General features: G+C 32.3%; 1 pseudogene; it reads left to right on the top strand.

Annotated features, from left to right (window-relative positions):
• The first annotated feature begins 607 nt into the window (after positions 1-607).
• LOC131860047 (stearoyl-[acyl-carrier-protein] 9-desaturase, chloroplastic-like) lies at positions 608-24,184 on the top strand (annotated as a pseudogene).
• The last annotated feature ends 380 nt before the right edge of the window (positions 24,185-24,564 follow it).

Genomic DNA, 24,564 nt, shown 5'->3' on the forward strand with positions numbered 1-24,564 from the left:
TGGGGTGGCTAAGGGTACCCCTGGGCCGACTGGTTGTGTGGGAATTTCTAGGGATCACAATGGTAAGTTGTCTTAGTGGTGGTGCTCCCATTGGTCACCCAGACAAACCACTACTCTAAGGCTTACGTAGCTTACATTGGTTTGCATATGGTGGTTAGAGAAGGGATTAACCATGTTTGGTTGGAGATTGATTCGATGAAAATAATTAAATGCATTAATAGACACCAAGAGCCAAGTTGGACAATCAAGCATTTGATCTAAGATTTTCATCTCATGATTGCCAATCTGGATAATTTTAAAGCTTCTCACAAGTATCGAGAAGGAAGTGCCCTTGCCGATTATATGACAAATCTTGGGGTGGATTATGTGGAGGTTAAATAGTGGACGGAAATGGAAAGTTTCCCAAGAAACCTGTGCAAGCTGCCTAGAAAGGATGCCAAATTAATCGGCCACTCATTACCGATTCATAATGACAGAATGTCATTGGGATAATATTTCTTGGTGGAAGTTTTTCATGCCTCCCAATTCTAGCTATTCTAGAGGCTTCATTTTTTTCTAGTTAGGCTTTCTTCTGTGTGTTTTGGATGTGGTTTCTTTCTCTTTCAGAATGGAGCATTTCATGGGGGGTGACAAGAATAGGATGGAACCCACCTCTTTTGATAATTCCAAAAGGAATTCTGAGGCTTGGAATGAGATTTCGAATGGGGGCTTCATACCGTATATGGAAATGTTGAAAGGGAATTCACTGAGTGCCACTGAAGAATTTGTGAGCAGTTGGGATAATGGTATCCTTAAGGTCTATGGCACTGAATTTAGGATTGATGAATATTTTATTGCTAAAATTAGTGGTTTGCAGACGGAGGGAAGGAAGTTTTACAAAGAATGGAATTTTGTTGAAGAATCTATCTCCACTTTCTTTGATAAGAAGGAGTGGAATAGGTTTTAGAAAATGGCTGATGGTGGCTTTAACTAGAAGGATCTTCAGATGCCATGGGTCGATGTGGTAGAAGTTATCATGAGATACATCACTTGTGATGGTCAATATGCAAGCATGTTTTCCTACCGCTTTGTCATTTTGAATCACTTCAGGCATGATAGGAAAATTTCCATTACGTTTTATTTTCTATATTCTTTAAGGAATGGTCTAGAGAAACATGCTAAGAATATAGATGATTCGGTCCTCCATGAGGGCCTTATTCATCTTATTATGGATTTTTCCAAAGCCCATGAATTCAATTCATCCCCTTTTATGAAAACCCATGTTTCCTCTTCCAAACCGGAGGTTTAGGTAGTTTCTGACATGGATTTGGAAGGGGAAGATATCAGGCTTGCCAAGGACTAGAAGCATCAAGATTTTTCTGACAATCTTGAGTATTGTTCACCTTTTGGTGAGGGCCCCACTTAGAATATTACCCCTAGGATAGGTAGTAGTAGACGCAACAAGCACCCTAGGAGGGCCACTAGCAAATATAAAAATTTGGGGACCAAGTCTATTGACTTTATCTCTCCCAAATAAAAGAAGCCCAAATCTAAAAAGGGGGGTGGCAATTTAGATAGTAAACAGGAGATTAAGATCAAAATTCCCATAGACATTGATCCTAGGAAATAGGGGAGGGTTGTCGTTGACCTAGATTTGGGTAAATGCATTTCCTTTGTGGCCAACAATCAATTGGATTGTCTCTTGAAGATGGGCATGGATATTGAAGAAGGGTATTGTGGAAACTTTTACGGACAACTCAGGACCAAATAATACAGAGAAACTCCTTCAGTTGACCTAGAAAGTTAGTGAGGATGTGGACAAGATGAAATCAAATCATGAAAGAACAATATGGAATTTGGAGGTGAGTGTGGAAGAAATCAAAGGAAGTTCGAAAAATTTGGTTGAGATCAGCAAGGCCGCCATGAATAATAGTTTGGAAGGCTTAATGAGGGTCAATAATATGATTGTGGATTCCAAGGTTGATCCCATTGCCAGTATGACTCCTTCAGATTCCAAGAAGAAAATGAAAGTGAAAGGTGCATGTGGTTAGGTTTCTCATCCCCATACTATGACAGGTTTGTGTACTCGTACCAAGAGCAAGAACTAAGAGAAAGGAAGCTCCAAATTTATCATGGACGAGTTGGAGGCTATCAATAGGAAAGTTATTTAGAAGAATGCAGATTTGTTGTATTCTTATCAGTAGATCTATATTTCTTCTAGTCTCAGTCTATTTTGTGTTTTAGGCTATTTTGTGGGCTTGGGACAAGTCGGCTTTGTTGTTTCTATTGATCATGTTCTTTGATGCTTATTCTCTGCATTATGTAAAAATTTTGGGTTTTGGGTCCCTATAAAACCCATTTACCTTAATAAAAAACTATAAAATATCATTCCCAAAAAATCTCAAACTCTTTAAATGCAATAATGAAATTTTTTATACCTTGTTTACCATTTTCTTCTAATTGAACTAAAGTGAAGTGCAACATTTTAGGTACACTTGATGTTCTCTTGAGATGATAGATGGATGATGTAATATGATTTCTAGGTAGACTAATAGCATGACTTGGGGATTTGGTGATTGATTAATAAAATGGTAGCATGATGATAGCATAAGAGTGTAGATGTTAAAATATAATTGGAAGCCTCCAATTTATAGATTTTTCATAAGGAAAATCAAGGGCTATAATATAAGGTTATAAGAGAGTTGGGATTTAAAGAAGATTGAGGAATAGATTGAATTTGTATTCATATCACGTGTTTCACAATATGTGTGCAAGAGCTTGGCATTCTCATACATATGTAAAAAATATTACATTTGAGGGATATATGCTCACACATGTAAGAAAAGTACTAAAAATAATTGAAAATATCAAGGGGTTAGGTGGAATTTAAATATAATCTCAAGAGTTCATGCTCATATATGTGTGAGAAAGGAGTGGGATAAGATGGCCTCCATGTACTTGTGGGATCATAAGTAGGATAGTGAGATATAAAAAGGATGGTGGATTTAGGTTTTAATCCATGTAGTTGAGTTTAAAATTTGGGACATTTAAAAATAATTTTGGGAGACATTTTCATCATTATCCTAATCTATATTTTAATGCTTGATAAAAGGACTTTCCATGAAAATTTTAAGAAAATTAATAGATACACAAATTTTTCAATAGATTGATACATATGAGTCAAGTGTGTACTTATTTTCAAAGACAGATGATAGGAATGGCACTTTGATATGAAAATAGCTCCTCAATTACCTAAAGGATTAAAAATATGAGATAAAAATTAGATAGAGGTCTCATAAAAAAAAAAATTAGTCAATAATTAGATTTTACATACATTCAAAATACAATTTAATATTCAGCCCAAAATAAGGGTGAGCGTAGAAAATAGGATGTACCAAAAAAGTATTAAAGATAAATAGAGATATAGTTATGAATCCACAAGGTGATAATCAGTATAAACCATAACAAGATTATAAATATGTTAAAATAATCATAAATTACATTTATGAAAGCCCTAATCAAGAAAGAAAAATAAGAGAGCTCTAGATCATGTAGAAATGTCAAGTTCAACATAAAATATGATGAGATAAAATATATTCCATACACAACTATAAGATAATTAAATAAATTCAAATAATAATCATGTTTAATTAGATAGGATTTAATTAGGATATAGGATTAGTGATTGTTTTTTATTTTTAAATTAAATGCAATGGGGAACAAGGTATATCTATAAAATTAATGATGAGAAAATGGTGCTAATGATACATAGAATTCATTTTTTATAGACTAAAATTTGAATTCTTTATGTGCTCATTATTGGAAACCCGTACTTTTGTATAGTTTAATCTCATTTCCATTAGATTCGTAATTGATTTACATAAAATTGATCAATGATGAATTGACTTACACTAATTAAATTTGTTCTATCAATTCATGAAATTAAATCACATAAATGAGTACAACTTCAAGACTACAAAAAATGAAAAAAATAAGTATGCATAAAGTCACTTAATTTTATTTAAAGCTATTCAATGAATAATGACACCAAATTGTCCTAGTACATTTGATTAAACAAACAAAAATCAAGAGGCTTCAATCAAACATACTTTTTATGAAAACTACTCATTTGGTACCCCCATGACATCCCTTCCTTTTTCTATTGACATGTTACAATTTTAGAGGTTGAAATATATAACTTCGTGTCATGTACATGAGGATTAAATAAAATTACCTTGAGTCATGATTTTGTCTGTATGTACCTTTTGAAATTAGCTTTCTAGAAAATATAACATATAGTTTTTTATTTATCATTTTTTATATATTTATAAAATTGGTTGATTATCAAAAATAAAAACCTCTATCTTAAATACTAAGAAAAATCAAACTAGATATAAAGATTCAAAAAATAGATTACACTCCACATTTAATGTCTTGTTTAAAATTAAAAATAATCATTTCAATAAATAGGCAAAGAGAAACACTTTAAAAGTATAGGTTTAAATTACCATAATTATCAATAAAAAAATTACTCCAAAAAATGTATGCACTAGATGTTGGAGTTAATAATCTAATTCTAGGAGGTTGTGGAATGATTTTATTTATTGTAAAATTCATGCATTACAATAAAATCTCTTCATAAAATAATAAAATGTAATAATTAATCAATAAAAGTTAACAAACAAAAAAAAAATACTCCCTCCTCTCCCACTCTTTCTACCATTTCTTTTTTTTTTTTTATCTAGCTATTGGCCATATGGATTCAAGAGTGTGATTTTACATCCACCCACTCTTTTGTGAACATGTGTAATATTATTTTATATAAATTATAAAATTTGAAACTTATTCATCAAAACATATTGTGAAAAAAAATTATATGTGTAAAAATTGAGTCTAATAAAATATAAACACAAATTTTGATGCAATGAGTTTATTCATTTAGAATATCAAGATGTACTTTCTATATGCATGAAATTACTAATTTCCTTTTAATCTTACATTATCTCTTATATTAATTAATTGCATAAATGAATCATAGCAATGAATTGCACAAATATATTTCAAGTCAACTCACAAAAGTTAGCTACAAAGGATCCTAGTCTTAGAATTTGAACTTATATATTTAAATTTTAAGTTTAATATCATATACCTCCTAGCATTTGATTTTTCATTGATGTTAATAAGAGGAGACATAAGATTGAGAGAAGATTAAGAGACATAAGGTAGCAAAAAAAAGTTATTAGAAATAAACTTACTGAGATTGAGTAGTATTCTTAGTATGGTGTGATAACTGAAACACGTCAAGGTTTTATCCCTCACTTATATTTAAGTGCTTGGATTAAAGTTGGTTTTTTTTCTTTAATATTGTGAGAGAGTTGCAGTTGTGTAAGGATACCTTCTTTTACTAAAGAATGAAATTCAAGTCAGGTTTGCATAGTTTCAGTGGTATACAGATAGAACAACATTTGTTATCAGTCAAACATTAAGAATGGGTCATCAAGTTGAAACTTGACTTGGACTCTAATGAGAAGCATAAGCTGACAAACATAAAGTCTTAAATGAGTTCTCTTACAATTATATTACAAGCTAGACAGTTTGGGTTTGTTTGTTTTGAAATTTTCAGACAAAGGTTTTAGTTCCTATCATCATAGCGATAGGAGCAGTAGAGTAAGGAGCGACAAGAACTTTATAGAACAATGATATAAGTTCAAGGAATATTTTAATTATTATATTAATGGATTAGCATTAATGTTGGTTATCAAAATGTTCTCAAAGGCTATGATTAAAGGTCGATTTCTAATCTTCAAATTGCTTGGCTATGAAAGTCGTTTTTGAATCTAAACAACTAGTTTTTGTTTTAAGATGTTGATAGTTTGGTTTCGTATGTAACTGTTCGAAGATTTGCGAAGAATCAAACTATTTCAAAGTTAAAAATATGATGATTTCTCATATATAGAAGAGTAATGTATGAAGTTATCTGGTTTTGAAAAAGGATCTGAAAACTGGAGTGCTCGGGTGTTATGAAATGAACAATCTGTATTTTCTGTTGTAGAAGTAAAGATATATGATCAAAGGCTCTAGTGGCTTTCTAGACTACAAAAGGTTTCATGAAATAATGTCTAGGAGATTACCTTAGTCACTATCATCGATAAAATTGGTGAATTGTTGTTGTAGATTGTTGGGACAGAGAGAACAGTGAAGTAAATGCTTTATAGTGAAACAAAGTTACCCTTTGCATTTCATTCTTCATTCTTAAAGTGCGGTGTATAGCGAGTGGGATTTGCAAATTTATGCTATGTGAGGCACTATATGCTACGTGAGGTAGTTTATGCTATGTGAGGCATCATTTGTTGTATTCTATTTGAGGCATTATTCTTGCTAGTGAGGCATAATAAAGAAAGGATTTTCATAGTGGTTTTCCATTCAAAAAATTATGTCAAATATTCTTGTGATTGTGTCTCTCATAATCTTTGGTGATGAACATATTGTTTAGTATTGTTGTTTTAGAGTTTCATAATCTATCCTCATATTAGTGTTATTGTATAGAAGTAAGTTGTTGATTAAGTTTTTAAGACCACTATAACACCCCAGCCCTCTCTAAATAACAATACCTTCAAAATGGTATCAATTGACATGAAATAAAATTTAAGTATGAAAATAATTATCTTAAAATCAAGAAAACAAATGAAAAATATATATGTAAATAAAAATAAATATATAACAATTAATAAATTAAATCATATATAAGATTAAAATCAAATTGAATAAAAAATATATCAATCCTGATATACATTTATATTGAAACATCTCATCAAAATAACTAAAAAATATATCAATTATTATACATAAATATATTTTATAATTTTTCATCCTTTCAGTCACTGGTCAATTCATAATAATTTCATAAAACTTGTCAAACACGAATGCATTTGATTACAAATCTAATAATAAATTAGAGGTCAAGAATGTGACATCTCCTGTTCATCTTGGCCTTCTGCTTGAACTAAATTAGATGTGAAAGAGCTTATAGGGTCCCTTGCTTTCGGTATTATCAAATTTAGTGGTTTAACGTGTTCAAAGAAAAAATTAAAAAATGAAGAAAAGAGAATGTGACCCACGACGACTTACGACCAGTGACCATAGCTGAAGGAAGCCAAATTATATTAGGGATTTTTTAAGTGCTGAGGACCAAAACATTTGGCGTGTATGTTTGTTTTGACCTGACTTCATTCCTGCACGGCAGAATTTCCTAAATCATTTAATACTTAAATATGGAGGCAAATCTAGTTTGCCAGGTGATGCCATATGTTAAAGATCACGTTGCTTCCATGATTGTCGACAGGTTAATCTATATTCTCAATATTGGTTCTTTAGATTGTTTGGTCTTCAGATGTCACTCATTCAGTTAAAATAAGATGATCAAGGATGTCAATATAAATTGACCATTAAAGTTAATACAAGATTATAGGGAAGAAACTTTTTAGTGCGTTTTAGTTAAATTATGAAAGAATGATTACCGTTGATGGTTATATAGGATGACTGAGGATTAATTTATTTGTAAAATGAGAAATACTCTTGATGATTTTATGATCTCTAATCTATATTATAGAAATGTCTTTGTATGATGCATTTAAATAAATGCATAACCTTACATGCATTATTATTATTACTTTTTAATAAATGATTTTATATCATCTACACCAAGAACTTTTAAGCTATAGAGTATGAGAGCACAAATCATTAGGTTGCAAGTTCTTTCACTAAGAGCCAAGGGTTAAGGGGTATCCAATAAGCCAAATTCGCCTAGGGTACAATCCCGACCTCATTCCTTTTTCATTGTTGACATCTTATACATATAAATTTTTTTATCCTTAGTGAGCTCATAGACACAATATTTTGAATTTTTGGTACCCATGTTGATAGGTATGAGTTAGATCTCACTAGTTTATTGGTCTTGGAATACCAAAACTCAAATTTTTAAATATTAAGACATCAAAATGCCAATGATTTTGTCTAAGGTTTAGAATCAAAGTAATGATCTTACTTAAGATGAGTAGATAATTGGAAATTGAATGAGGGATATTTTGAATAGAAGACTATGGCACATTATATTGTATGATTATGTATTCAATCAATGAATTCATAAATTAAATCAAACTATTTGAAAAAATCATGCACTCAAAAAATCAACCTAAAGTATGAAATCAACCTCCAAATGAAGATTTGATTATCTATTTAAAATATTGTTTGAAAAACTAAAACTAATCCTAATCCAACATAATTTTCATCAATGAAAAATGGTAACAGAATTAGCTGAAAATAAAAATATATGTTGGGTTGTACACCCACCAAAGTGAGTTTGAATAAATCATGTACAAATTTTGCATGCATAAAAGTAATCTTAAGCAATTCACCTTTTTGCACAATACTTGTGAAAATATCTAGAAAGGTGAAGAAACATAACTAAAATCATAAGGAATTGATAATTCACAAGATGATATTTCACTTGTCTTTTAATAGGATTAGATATTTCATAGTCCTACTAGCTTGTTTGAACCTTCAATTGCTTTGAGAACCCTTAAGCATGGAATCGAGATTGGATACCCCTTAAGTAATGGGTACCTCTCTTAAGGAATAGAGATTGGATGGTGGCTCCACATTTTATCATATGTATGGTTCCAAACAAAAAAGGATGAATGGATCATTGATCAATGGTTAGGAAACTTCTTTTCAAACATTTTGAGTTCAAACTACCCTAAATTTGGGTTAGTAATTTGTAAATGTTAGCTATTTTTTCTTTTTTTTGCTTTTCATTATTCCTCTTGGTTGGTTTTTTTTATCCTATAATGCTTAATTGTTATCAATTTGACTCTACAAGAGTCTGAGCCCTTTCAAAATCCATCCATACATTAGTCAAAGACACTCTTTACATACCTATTAATATTAATGATATTTATGACTTTCAACAATAATGCAAGATTTCCATACTTCTTCGTATTTAAAAACTTCTAATCTGATTTCATGTCTATGTTTACCAAATAGATTGCATACTATTAAATCTCACAATAATTGCTTGGATATCTATGAACCTCATGAAGTCTCTATTTTTTCATAAATTGGATTTGATCTCTAAAATGAAAGGACCTTTATATTGCATTGAAGGTTGCTAAAAGGTACTTAACTATAATTAGTATCATGAGATTCTACCACAATTCATTGACCAATTTATGTAAACTAGTTATTATTGGTAAAACACAACTTGTGAATCTTGAAATTAAGACCCTACACCATAATTATATCATGCACTAAACCTAATTTAGAATTATATCAATTATTGTATACAATTAGATTTTATAATTTCTCTTCCTTTTCAATCACTTGTTAATATATCATAATTTTATAAAACATTTCAATCATGAATACATTTGATTAGAAATTTAATGATAAAGTAGAGATGAAGAAATGTGACATCTTTGTTCATGTTGACTCTCCTTTTGAACTAAATTAGATGTGAAAAACCTAATGGGCCCACTTGCCTTCGGTATTATGTGGTTTACGTGTTCAATAGAGAAATTAAAAAAAATGAAGGAAGGTAAATGATGTGTGGAATTTTAAGCAGTGAGATTCAAAATAATTGGTGTGTGTGTTTGTTTCGGTGTAACTTCATTGTTGCATGACAGGACTTGGACATGATCGCATGAATCCTTACACATTAAAATTTCTTTTCAATTTCAGTTCTTCAGATTGTTGGCATTCTACACTCATATGAGAATGGTTGATGTTGTCATTGATGGAAACCAACCGGTATTAGGTTCCACAGGATCACTAGCAACAGGTTATACACCGACACCGACACCGATAGGCACTTACACCAGTATTCAGGTTTCACTAGAAACGAAGCATATCGGAACTTAGTCCGACATGGGATGAACTTTTGTTTATTGCATTATAATGTAATTATCTTTTGTGAGCCGACTTGATATATTGTAAAGACTCATATATGTATGAGATCTCATAGGTCATCTTGAATGTATATGAGAGAGAGAGAGAGAGAAAAAGAGAGAGAGAGAGAGAGAGAGAGAGAGAGAGAGAGAGAGAGAGAGAGAGAGAGAGAGAGAGATGATATGTGATATAGTGAATGTATGAGGTGATTTTGTGTAAGACAGAAAAAGGTTTTGGTTAAGATATTTGTCCGAGCTTAAACCAATACTAAACCAGGCATTGGAGATGCTATTTTGACCAGTACATTGTATTGGATTTAATTATCCTTGTTTTAGTTAGTGAGACTCTTCTGAGCAGTGAGCTCTAGGCTGTTGGCCTTCTTGCATGTGCAGGCCCCTATTGTAAGTAGTATTTATTCATTGGCGAGTGAGAAAATATTTTGGGTCACAAATCCCACCAAGATTTTTCCCACACTAGGTTTCCTCATTAAAATATCTTGTGCTATGGTGTGCTTCTATGTTGTCTCTATTATTTATCTTTACTGCATTAATTCTTTCTTACCGGTACACTGTTTTGGGTTGCAAACTTATAAATAAGTTTAAATATTCAACTAACCGGTTAGACACTGATTCACCTCCCCCCTCTCAGTGTCTTTGGGACTGTCATTGAATCTAACAATTTGTATCAGAGCCTAGTCCTCTATTTGCAAAATCTTAACATCTTGAGGAAGATTCTGAAACCGGTATTGATTGAAAGTTTGAGAAAATAGTTAGAAGGAGCTCTTGAAGATTTTGATGTAGAAAATTTGAAGAAGATCAAACTTGAAGATGATCTGAGGACTGCACAAGAATGCATTAAAGGACTTCAAGAGAACCTGGTTATAGCACAAAACAAGAGAAGAGAACTTCATGAGAAAATGCAGAATCATGATGATGAAAAGGAAACACTTAGGGACATTGCAGAAAAGCTGAGACAAGAGAACAGTAACATGAGTAATGAAATGCAACATCTGACAATGAGGCTATGTAAAGATATTGAAGATAGGAAGAAGAATGAAGAGGATTTGACTAGGAGACTTAATGATGGAGCAAATGAAAATTTGAGACTTGGTCATGAAAATGATATGTTGAAGACATATCTGATTCACATGCAACGTGATAAAGAGGAGCTTATGAGACAAGTTAGAATTATGGAAAGAGAGTTGATCACTACAAATGACTACAAAGACAAATTCAAGAAAAGTTAAGAAAGGCTTGATGACATGCTCAAAAGGCAAAAACCTGATGGAGATACAATTGGACTTGGATTTGAAGTTGGAGAAAGTTTTGGTACTGCAAACAATCAAGGTCAGAACAAATCGATAAGACAACCTATTGCTTATAAATTTAATGGAAAATGTTTTAATTGCAACAAGTTTGGTCATAGAGCAAATCAGTGTAGATTTAGAAATAATCAGAATATCTTACCCACAGGTCAATGTTCCAAATGCAACAAAGTTGGTCATAACTCAGAAAATTACAGAATGAATGTGAAATGCTATGTTTGTGGTAGATTTTGGCATTTATCTAATCAATGCAAAACACAAACTGGTCAAGGATATGGAAAGGCTATTCAGAGGAATAATGTAACTTGTTATGCATGTAACAAGATTAGACATATTGCAAAATTTTGTAGAAGCAAGACTATACCGATGAACAATAAAGGATCTAGTGTGAAGGGAAAAGAAAAGGTGAACGAAATAAAAAAATATTTTTCAAAACAATGGATTAAGAAGAGAGATTAGAGAATTGATGAAACTATCTCTGCATCGGTAGAATAGAGTAATCCTCCACCGGTAGGAGATTCTTCACCTGATTGAGGAATAACCCTTAAGGGATATTGCAGAAAGTTGAAAATCATGCATTCTACCCTTGGTTGATGGGGATAAGACACATTTCTTCTTTACAGGAAGATATGTTAAGTTTTGAATTAACCGGCGAGCATTTAATGTGGTTGTTGAAAAATACTTTTGTTATATAACACTAGAAAACCTTCATTTCGACTCACTGATGATTCAAACAATCAGAGAGCGCGAAACTGTGCAAGGGCTAAGGCAAAGCAGTGAAGTAATTTTTAGGCATTCAAAGAATTTCAAGTTAAGAGGTATTTATCGAAATGGCATCTTCATCTTATGTACCTGATTTTATTGCAAACCCTATCATTGGTGAAAACATCAAACAACCTAGACCCGTGTTTAAGATTATCCCTGAGATCGCAAAACAAGATGATTCCATCAGAGCTTTTTTGAAAATTTCGAAGGGTGTCGCTTTTGCTAAAGACCCTAGAATCTACATCCATTGCAACATATAAGACCTAGGGACTGAGGATCTAAAGAAAATGTTTAATAATGTTATTACTGACGAGCAAAGTCTGATTAAACCTGAACATAAGATTGTTGAAGACTTAGGTTTTCTTGAAAAACTAAGCACTCCTGAATTTCTAGAGGAAGTAGTATGCCTTGTGTTGAGAAGAGTCCATGGAGAGTTCATGTGGTTAGAGTCAGTTTGCAAGATAACCAAGGAAGCAATTAAGGCAGTTACTAGTTTACCTTCAACCAGTAGTAGGCCTGACAAAACCAAGAAAATACCTAACAAGAGTGTGACAAGCTTAACCGAAGCCACATCTGATAGCAGATCACTTAGAGTCAATGATGTTAAGGATATAAATGTTAGATATGTGAGTATGATACTTGGATATAAAGAAAACATGCAAATAGATTGAATTCAGTTTCTAGCCTTTGTATTCATAGTGCATATGAGATGGTAAACAATAACACTAAGATTGATGTTTGTGAATGGCTTAAAGATGAACTGGTTGATAATATGAAGAAGATTAAGGGAGATAAGAAAGGTACTTTTCATTTTGGGAACCTACTAGTATTATTAATGCTATATTTCACCAAAGAGATACCCGACATAGGTCACAAAGATTTTGTGTATGACATCCCAATAGGAAAACAAATTCTAGAAGCTTTCACCGGTATGGGCACTGACCATGACAAGAACATAGTTGATTACTTTAAGATCTTTCAAACTCAGATGAGAGCTAGAGAAAGGTTACCACAAAGCATAGTTGATAAGTATGACAAACAAATCTGTTTTGTTATTAAGTGAGATGAGACTTGGATGGAAGAAGTAAGCCCTAGAACTATTTGGGTTACTAAGAAGGCTTATGAAGTTGACTTACCTATTCTAGAAACATATGAAAAAGCTCTACTTGATGCACCAAGAGAGCCATCTGAAGAAGTATTTGGTAATGCTGAAACCATTGCAAACAAAGTGTCTATGCAGAAAGAAAGGAAGAAAAGAGACAAGTTTATCAAAGATGCGTCTAAGATGGCTAGTGTAATTAAGGAAAATGTCATGAATATCAGTGGTATATTAGCTAGTGAGCTTGAAGGATTGAAACTGGAAGCATATGTTTCACCAGTTGTGACATCTTCTGATACCGACAGTGGGAAGGCAGCTGAGTTTAAGTGGAAAGGAAAAGGAAAAACCCACCGGTACCTTCTCCTTCTCCTAAAAGAACTAGGACACTAAGGAAGAAGCAGTAGGCGGTTAGGGAACCCTAGAAGAAACTTACACCGAAGAAGAAATAGACACTGGTTACACCTACACTGGATGATCTACTGAATGAAATAACACAAGAAAGAAATATGGTAAATGTAAATAAATAGTATCATTCTTTTAAAGATTCTGAGAGTGAAACTATTCAAGAAAGCATTATTTTACATATGGATATTTATAAGAAAGTTTTGATAGAAGTAATAGATGATTTACCTAATGATCTCTATATGACATTGGAAGCAAAAAGGATATTAGTAATGGAACTTGACAAGAAACTAAAAGTTGAAGCACTTTTGGTGGTACACCCAGTAAACTCTAAGGAAGAGATAGATGAGCTTATTTTGCAAGCTAACAGGTCAGTATTTGTTAGTGGACATCGACAAGTAAGCCTAATGGCTGGGAGAGTTAAGGAAATTGCAGATGAGATTGCAAACAGCTAGGACACAATTTTTGCTGAGAAGGAAAAGAAAGAGGAAAGAAACAAACCGAAGTGGACAAAACATTCAAAGTATATCAGATTGATAAGGGAAAAGCTAAAGTTGGTGGTGTTCTTGCTATAAAGATTATAGATAATATTCCACCTCCACCTCTGGTACACATAGAAAATCCATTGGATATGGCTACTGAAGATATAAATCACGATGATACTAACCCAGAGTTTGAAATACTTTTCACGATGAATGTAGATAAACAAGATATAAACATTGTTGTAGATAAGGAACAGGTAGCTGATAGTGAAAATATAAAGATCTCTCAGATATCGACACACACTGTAGACTCTCAAAAGACTCAGATACTTGCACAAGATGAGAAACCAACATAGGATAAGACAACTAACATAGAGCAATCTGAATCAAAGAAACTGGTAGTTGAAGAGATACTTGTACAGACTGAGAAACCATCAAAAGAAGAGGTACATAAATAGATAGAGAAACCAGAAGAAAATGTAAACAAAGAGGAACATTTTTTGGGGAATAAGGAAGAAGTAATAAAGGTAGTTGGACAAGCATCTATTGAGAGGAAATCCATAGCAGAACCAAGCACATCAACAGGAGAATTTAGACCGACTAACATCACAGATGTTCTATTGGATTCTATCAAGAGGATAAAAGATTGCAATGCCTTAGCATTTAAGGCTATTGATGACACTCTATTGATTTTAAAATTGATTGCCCCCACCTGGAAGACATAACACATTAATGATTCTATAGGTAAATTGGACACACTGTCCAAAATTATTTCTGAAAATTTTCTAACTTTGGAAAAGGTGAATGAGGATACCATTAAGGAGAGAGTTGACAAAGAGAAATATACATTATTTGAGAACACTATAAAGAATTATACTGATCACTTAGACACATTGTTATCGATACTCAATTCTACAATTTTGGAGTATAAGGAGTTGTATAGAGAAGCATGTAAACCTCATTATTTGATAGAGGAAATTGATGAGGAGATCAAAAGGACACAAAAATAAATTGAGGACATAGTGGACAACATGATAGGTTCATATGAACTTACATCAGTTTTTGAGCAAGAAATGGCAGTATATGAGGAAAAATAGGAAAACTTGGAAAAAGAAAAAGCAAGAATAAGGTCTAAGGCTCGTGAACTAAAGAATAAACTTGGTCCAAGGTTGGATAGTCTGATTACTCATAGAGCTGAACTAACCAAGGCAACAATTCTTGGAGAACGATCACTGGAGCAACAAATGCACTATTTCACTGGTATGATCCAATAGATTGAGGCTACTGTATTTGATAGTAACAAGTTTATGCAAAGTTCGAACCTAGTTTTGGCAGAGATTTTTTAGATAGTAACCAACCGGTTAAAGATTTTGAGGTAGAAATTTTGTATTCTTTAATTATTTTTGACATCTTTTGTCATTGATGTCAAAGGGGGAGTAGTAAGGATAAAAATGCATGTACATAGGAGATCACTTGCTCAAGAGGAGCACATCTTTTTGGATTTCAGTTTTGGGATAACCATTTTGGATTTTTCTCATGAGTGTTGCCATCAATGCCTAAGGGGGAGATTGTTGGTATTCTACACTCATATGAGAATGGTTGATGTTGTCATTGATGGAAACCAACTGGTATTAGGTTCCATAGGATCACCAAAAAAAGGTTATACACCAGCACCGACAAGTGCTTACATAGGCAATGAAGCATACCAGCACTCAGGTCGACATGGGATGAACTTTTGTTTATTGCATTATAATGTAATTATCTTTTGTGAGCCAACTTGATATATCATAAAGACTCATATATGTATGAGATTTTATAGGTTAGTCTAAATGTATGAGAGAAGAGAGAGAGAGAGACATGATATGTGATATAGTGAATGTATGATGCGATTTTGTGTTAGATAGTAGAAGGTTCTGGTTAAGGTATCTATTCGAGCTTAAACTGATACTGAACCAAGCATTAGAGATTCTATTTTGAGCACTACATTGTATTGGATTTAATTATCCTTTTTGTAGTCAGTGAGACTCTTCTCAGTAGTGAGCTCTAGGCTGTTAGCCTTCCTGCATGTGCAGGCCCCTATTGTAAGTAGTATTTATTCATTGGCCAATGAGTAGATATTATGGGTCAAAAATCCCACTGAGGTTTTTCCCACATCGGGTTTCCTCGTTAAAATATCTTGTGTTATGGTATGCTTCTATGTTGTCTCTATTATTTCTCTTTACTTCATTAAGTCTTCCTTACTGGTACACTATTTTGGGTTGCAAAGTTATAAATAAGTTTAAATATTCAACTAACTGGTTAGACACTGATTCACAACCCCCCCCCCTCTCAATGTCTTTGGGACTGTCATTAAATCTAACGTAGATTTTGTGATCTCATAGACACCACTAAAATGGAAGTCAATATAATGACCATTAAAGTAAATTTAAAGTGTATTTCTTAAAGTGTATTTCTTTCTAAAAGGAGAAATGGTCTTTATCTTTAGGTATTCTCAATTTAAAGTTAGTTTCTTAAAGTGTATTTGATTATTTAATGATATGTAAATGTTTTTATATAACATCTTAAAATGTATAATCTAGACATTTCATTTCTTCATCTTTTTTATGCAAGATTTTATATCATCCACAAATTAGCTACCTAATATAAGAACCCAATTATTTAGATTGACATCTCTTCAACTAAGATCCATGGATTGACCTTGGATATATGTTCCATCAAATTTCCTTAGGGCACAATACCAACCTCATCCTTTATATTGTCATGGCCTTGTGTTTAGAAAAACTTGATATTTAGTAAACTCACAAACACATTATTTTTAATTTTTTGTATTACCTAGAATTGTCTAAAGATTTTATTGACCTTTGAATAGGTACAAGTTAGATCCCACTCTTTATTAGCCTTGGAATACATTTCTCTCAAATTTTTAAATTTTGAGACATGAAAATGCAAATAGATTCATTATGTTGGGTCAAACATTATTTGGTAATTGGGGGAACATGTTCCTTAGTTTTTCTCCTTGAAAACCTCCTTTAGGGCATGAGAAAAAGTGTTGATGATGAAATGTCATTTTTATTTTTTGAATATTTCAATATGGTTCCATGATTAAGTCACTACATCTTTTCATCCTCCTTGGAAATCTTTAAGATGTCACTAATGAAGACAAACTATTCTTATGTGAAAAACTTACAACCATCTTGACATGGTGAGAGAAAGGTCTCCCTTATTTTTGAACTGTAAAGTATATTTTCAAGTATGACATATGAGCTTAAAATTATCTTATCTCATACTTATTAGGTTGTAACATCTACTTTGAAGATGTAATTTCCTCCAAGACTCTTCAACCCCAATGTTTGTATTATACTTTAGATTCTTTCACAAGATAGGTGAACATAAGTTCACATGAAACTATATCATAGTCCTCATAACAACTCGCAAATATCTGTTAAGCATGACTTTTTCATAATCATATTTCATTTGGCCTTTAATTTAGGATTAGATATTTCATGTTCATACTACCTTGAATCTTCAATTTCTTGAGGAACTGCTAAACATTGACTGATAATATTATTATTTGGAAACCAATACTACTTCATAACCTTTAATATCTTGACTACCTTATAGTGAGTATCCCAATATTCTAATAATATTGATAGTTCACAATCCTAGAACATTTATAGGAAATTGAGTTGGAACAATTCCCTAAACTATTGTATAATCTTTCATAAGATATTTATATAATATTCTTTTATGATTTGACTATCCTCTTATAATCATCTTGATGAATGTCTCGTATGCATCTTTCTTGTATGGTTCTTATTGTAGATATCCTATCTAGCCTTCACTATCTCACACACTTTCTCCTTAAACCTACTCTACATAACCTTAATGATATTCTAAAGACTTTACAACCTTTAAAAATTTTGACATTCTCCATGTTACATGACTTATTCTCTATTAATAATTCTCTTATCTATACACTACTACGATGCCACTATACCTCCTTGATTGACTATCAAAACAACTCTAGTAGAGTTCATCACGGTCTAATGCTTCTCCAATTTTAATTTATATCACAAAGTCTCTACCCTTGAAATATTTGAAAAGCTCTTCGATAGGTCTACATAATCTATTATCATATTCACAACCCTTTACTCTTATGCATATCATTGTTTGACCAATATTTTAATATTCATAGTTTCCATCATCAACATTAATCAAATATCCTACTTGGATTAACTTGTCTTCCAAACATGGTGAGTGAGAAAAATAGATTAAATTTCAAGACTTCAATATTTTTTCTTTGTTACTACAAAATGGGCCATGATACTACTAGTTCCCAAATAATAAGAAAATCCATTTCATTTGGAATAGAAAGGAGAAACAATAGGTTCTATTTAATTTAACATCACTAATGAAGCACATAAGGAAGAAATTTTACAACAAGGTCTTCTTGAGAGTATGGTAATAAATACATATCTCAAGGGATTAGGATAGGATGATGGTGCTGAAAATTATGTTGTCATTGATGTCAAAGGTTCAATTAGCATCATTATTGATGTTAAGGTATCTGGGAGGTTGTTGGAAGTTTAATTACTTTTGACATGACAAACAAAACATTTAATGGAGTCAATCATGGACATACATGAAATAACATTATGTTCCACTTGATTTCAAGTATCTAGAAGGTATAATAATATTAATTATTGTCATGTCATGTTAGAGATTTTTTGATCTAGATGAATAGAGTCAAACTATGATGGATTTATCTCTTCCAATATGTCTCTAGTATCATATGTCATGCAAAATAGATATTGCGTGTGCCTCAAAATATTGATCCTTCTTCTTAACCTTTTGATATATATAAGAGCGTCAAAAACCATGTAACACATATCTTAGTCAATAGGAAAATGTGGCGAAACTATCAAACTAACAATCTTGAAATTGTTTGCTAAGCCAACATATATCATGGAGAAGCCACCATGCATTACTTATCTTTTACCTATAAAGGTCCAAACTATTGACGACTTTAATGAATCAGTTAATGGCACAACATTTAAACTTATTGAAATTGATAACTTATCAATAATGAAAAATCTTTACATGTGATGATTTTTACCATCAAAATTGACTACTTATCATAAAATTGTAATCAAAATGTCTCACTAGAATGAAACGAAATTGAAAATAAAAGCTACACATTACCTTCTTTCTTGGGAAACCTCTCTTCTATTGAATCTTTAGAGTTAATCAGGAATAAATTGAGTGGGACAATCCCCTTTTCCATTTGTTTTCTCACCCGCCTTATATACCTTGATCTTTATGAGAATGAATTGAATGGAAGCATACCTTCCTTCTTGGCCAATCTTTCTTCTTTATCTTTCCTTGGCCTTATGGAAAACCGGCTTAGTGGAACCATACCGGCTTCTCTTGGTAGTATGTCTTCTCTTGAGTCTCTAATTCTTCAGCAGAACAAATTAAGTTGGAAGATACTGGCTTCTCTGTGTAATATTTCTTCTCTTGTGGCACTAAATCTTGCTGGCAACGAATTATGCGAGAAAATACTGATTTCTCTTGGAAATCTCACTTTATTGAGTTATTTATGGCTCAGAGGGAATCTACTTAGCGGTGACATTCCAAATTGCTTGGGCAATCTTTCTTTACCGAAAGAGATAGATCTTTTGGACAACCAATTAAGTGGGAGCATTCCGATATCACTTGGAAGTCTCAAGCTGCTGAGATATTTATATCTTGAAGGAAATCCAACGTGTGGGGCCATTCCTCCTTCATATGCTCATTTCTCCTCCCTCGTTAGATTGTATGTCGATGGCAACCGTTTCAATGAAACCATCTCTTCATCATCACTTCCACCCTCTTTGGTTGTCCTACACATGTTACTAAATCAGTTTCAGAAACTTTCTTTCACAACCTTACAAGCCTGAACATTTTGCATTTATCCCATTGTGTGCTTAATATTAGCAAAACTTGGATTCCATCCTTTCAGTTATCTAGTTTAAGTTTAGTGTCATGTATGATTCACGATGAAATTCCATCGTGGATTTCAACACAATTTTCACAAGACACTAGAATTAGTTAACACTGGTCTCATGGGAGAAATTCCTTCTTGGCTATGGGAAGCCAATCCTCTAGTATATTATCTAAATATTTCAAGAAATCATCTAGAAGGAAGTATCTTCCCAAATACTTCAATGCGGATGCAACTAAGAACTCTAGATGTGTCTAGAAATGCAGTAAGTGGGCACATCCCATCAATTTGGTTCCCCAATATAGCAATTTTCTAGCTAAATCATAATTTATTCAGTGGTAATATTCCTTCAAGATTGGGTTGATTATCTCAACTAGTTTTATTAAATCTTGCAAATAATAATTTAACTGGACTGATCCCTAACAGCTTGCCCAAATGCTCTTCCCTCATTGTCATTAATTCGGGAAATAATAGCTTTGAGGGAAGATTATTCATATGCTAAGTGAATTACATTCACTAGTTGTTCATAGTAATAATTTGAATGGGCCATTCCCCCTCTCAATAGTAAACTGCTCAAAGCTACAAGTTCTTGATATTGGGAATAACTTACTTGGAGGTGAAATATCAAAATTAATTGGAAATCTTTAAGAGATAAGAGTATTGGTGATGAAAGAGATTTTGGCCAGCTAAGAAGCCTACAAATCTTGCTCCTTTCTTCCAATCATATCTCAGGTTCAATTCCACACACAATTCCATTCTTACAAGCAATGACAAATGACAATCAAGATGGTTTTGTATTGTCTTCTACTAACATTTCTTATCAAGATGGATTGGAAATGACTTTGAAAGGTACAATTCAACACTATGAATATATATTCTTTCCACTCTGACATCCATAGATTTCTCAATCAATGAATTGGAACGAGAATTTCCTTTTGATTTTGGGAATTTGAAGGGTTTGAGGCTTCTAAACCTTTCAATGAACAATTTGAAAGGGGGCATTTTAAATAGTTTGGGAGGAATGTGTCAATTGGAATCATTAGACGTTTGAGGAAATTATTTTTCAAGAAAAATTCCTACACAACTTGAATCTCTAAACTATTTGAGTTCATTGAATTTATCATACAACAATCTTTCAGGAAGTATACCACAGGGACAACATATAACTAGTACATTTTGAGAATCCTCCTATTCAGGAAACTCACAATTATGAGGTTCTCCACTACCAAAAAATTGTTCATGGCCTCAATTTTCTCCTCCCCCTCCTCTAGTTTCAATGAAGAAAGAAAAGAAAAGATCTAAATATCCATGGTATGAGATATTAGTGGGATTGTCATATGGAGTACCTTTTGGAGGGATATTGTCATTGATCTTGATAAGAACTAGTTGGAGAAGGAAATACTTTGATAAAGTCCTAAAGTTTGTGTTTCCATGGGAAAAATTCGACACTATGAAGAAATATGCAGCTTCAATTTAGAGAAATGTGACAAGTAAATTCTAAAGTTTATATTTCTTTGAAATATTTATTGTAGTTATTATAATACTAAATTTCAATAGGAATATTATTATTATCATGGGCCCTTACACCTATGAATTGTAGATTGTTTGCATATGTGATGCAGATGGAGGAATTCTTTCTTTTGGAGTTTACCATTGCATGTTCTCTTGCTCTACATATCGATGAGCACCCTACAATTTATCATTAGTAATTGTTTGGTACAATCTTCTACCAAATTCATGGTTTTGTGGCTTGCGAATGAAACTTTCATATGGTTTCTCTCACTTTTATCTATAAAAGTTAAGATTTTTGTTTTAATGCCAAGAATAGCTTATTGCTTCTTTATTATCAATGATTTTTCTATGAGGTTTATAGATCATATCTAAGGTCATTTCGGTGTAAGGTGTTTATTTCTCGCTGAAATTTATTGCAATAATAGATGATGTTCTAAAACTCTTATTATTATGTCAATTAGTTGTCTATGATACTTGTTTTATCCATATATTTTTCTATTATTTCTAGTTTTAGTAAATCAATTTTTTTGACTACTTTGGTTTTGTATGATCGTTCCCTTTTCTTATTTGCTGCATTTTTTTAACAAATTGTACTCAACTTCAGTTAATATAAAAAAATAGTGATACTTCAATGATTTAAGTGGATTAAAAGTTTTAAATATTCTATAAATCTATTTATTTATTTGTTTAAATTGTAAATTATATCAATAAATATAACTATAAAAGAGACATACTTCTGAAAGTTACTATGTTGGAAATGTTAAGTCAATGAATTTGTTTTCACTGATAATAATTATTGTAGAGTTTCATTATAAGAATATTGATTGAAATGTAAATTTTTGATATATTTATTGTATGACTTATATATAGTCAATAATATTCAATTGATTAAGTAAGAATATGTATGTTATTATTTCTATGAAATTGAGATTCTCATACATTAATACTATGTTTTTCTTTGTGATTCTTCATGATCATTTTCTTTTGGTTACGAATTAAACTGGGAAGGATGACGTAGATGAGTTCTTCTATGTTAGATTTGAATTTTAAAAATTACAAGACATTTTCTTCATAAAAACAAGACTATTAAATTTTGCATGTATGTTTGTTTTCTTATTTTTTCGTATAACTTTTTATATAAAATATAATAAATTTTGATTTTGATGTTGCCGTTTGCAATTTTTCAACATTGAAAATATTAAAATTTTAATCATTTCATATGGTCAAAGTTCTCTAAGGTTGCCTTTTCCATGTTTTGATTGGATGAAATGAACAAAATTCTTTCAAAAACACGACCCACGGTTCTATGTTTTGTAAATTAAAATGTGAGCAGCACTCTGATTTTAGGGAGCTATCTCAGGCATGTATCTGCAGATATAAATCAGCATTGGGCAACCCTAGTCTTTAACGATAATCTTTGTCTTCCTCTTGTCCCAAGGTACAACCAAGAAGTCTTCAAATGTAGGCACCTTAATAAAGCTTACAGATAAAATCTTTTAGGCACAAGAATTTCTCTCAAATGTCATGGAAGACCGATTGCATTTCTGCTCTGTTCAACACAGACAAGATTATTTCAGCCACTGGGAAGTGCTGTGTTCACGGTCCATGGTACTCAATGTGACAGTGCTTTGAATGCCAGAATATATTTGTTTTCTCTGTTGAGTGGCTAAATATTTTGAAAGTTGATATCCAGTTCACCAAAGAAGCAAATAAGACCATCTAGATCAAACCCAAGATAGATTGCTTGAAAAGCATTAAAGTCATTGGTGATGACGAGGCTGTCAACAAAGGAATGAAATAAAATAAAAAGTATTGATAATGATGAGTAAGGTACAAACAATGTAGTTCTGAAAAAAGAAGAGGATATAGAGTGATATTTATGATCAAGATGATGATACTGGAGTAGTGATGAAGAGGATGAGGATAACACAAAGATGGTGCAATGTTAAATAAATTTAAAATTGAAACACATACAAAATGTTCTATTGATTTTACAGATTACAAAAGTTTTTATCATACTAACAAAAATCAGATTAACTAATAATAAATAAATTACAATGTTCTATTATATAGAACTCTAGATACATTCAAAAACTTCTTAAAAAAAAATTAAAATGAAAAATTATCTATGAGAAATATCTTTGCCTCATGTTCATGGCGTTATAATTGTTCAAAAGCACTAAAAGCAACCCATATCTTGGATTTGTATACACATCATTCCAAGAGAGAGCAACCTTCATATCCCATGACAATTCTGCAATGTAGTCAAAAGAAAATGGTGACCTTAGCCTGGGTCCAATATGTGGCACCATTGCTTACACAAAAGGTAGTATGAAAGTTGTTTAAGATTGATCCTAATGGTTCAATGCTATCCTTTGACGACATGATGAGGAAAAATATCACAAACCCTGCTCACTTGATGTATAATGGCCAGGATAACAATCTGTTTGAGAATTTCTCTCCCGTAGATCAGAAGTCAGGGGTCTATACACCCAGAAACAACGTAGAGATCTTGGAATTCTTTGTGAAAAGGTGTAATAAAACAAAAGGACTGTCAAGTGAGGGAAACAGAGCTCGGGAGTTTGTGTGCAAGCTGGCACCGAGATTAAGAAGGCTAGAAAGAAGAGCTGAGATAAGAAGAAAGAACAAGCAGAGTTCCCTTCAACTCAACTTTTAATAGAGGGGTGGTTCCATAAAAAAAGTTGGCTAATCTGCTCAAGATCTAAATTCACCTTATCACTCTATTCTCATTATTGGTGGTGTTGCTAGGATATAAGTGAATACAGAAAAGTTCAAACTGGGGTTTCACCCAAGTTCAGTGGAGGGAAGTGAAAGTTAAAGGGGCTGTCTTATGACTTCGAAATTTTTTAATTTCATAATTCTATGTTGGAGGCAAAACTCTTGACATTTCGTTCCAAATTTATTATAAATATTTATCCATTAATTTATAAGGGGGAGATATTGTATAGGAGGAGAAAGAGTGAGGGAGCTCTTGTTTTTGGAATTCAAACAAGGAAGAACATTAAGTCTATATTTCTAGTGCTAATCTTGGCCTTGTAGGTTCTTCTTATGTAAA

Source organism: Cryptomeria japonica, chromosome 11 (assembly GCF_030272615.1).
Source record: "Cryptomeria japonica chromosome 11, Sugi_1.0, whole genome shotgun sequence".
NCBI classification, from domain to species: domain Eukaryota; kingdom Viridiplantae; phylum Streptophyta; class Pinopsida; order Cupressales; family Cupressaceae; genus Cryptomeria; species Cryptomeria japonica.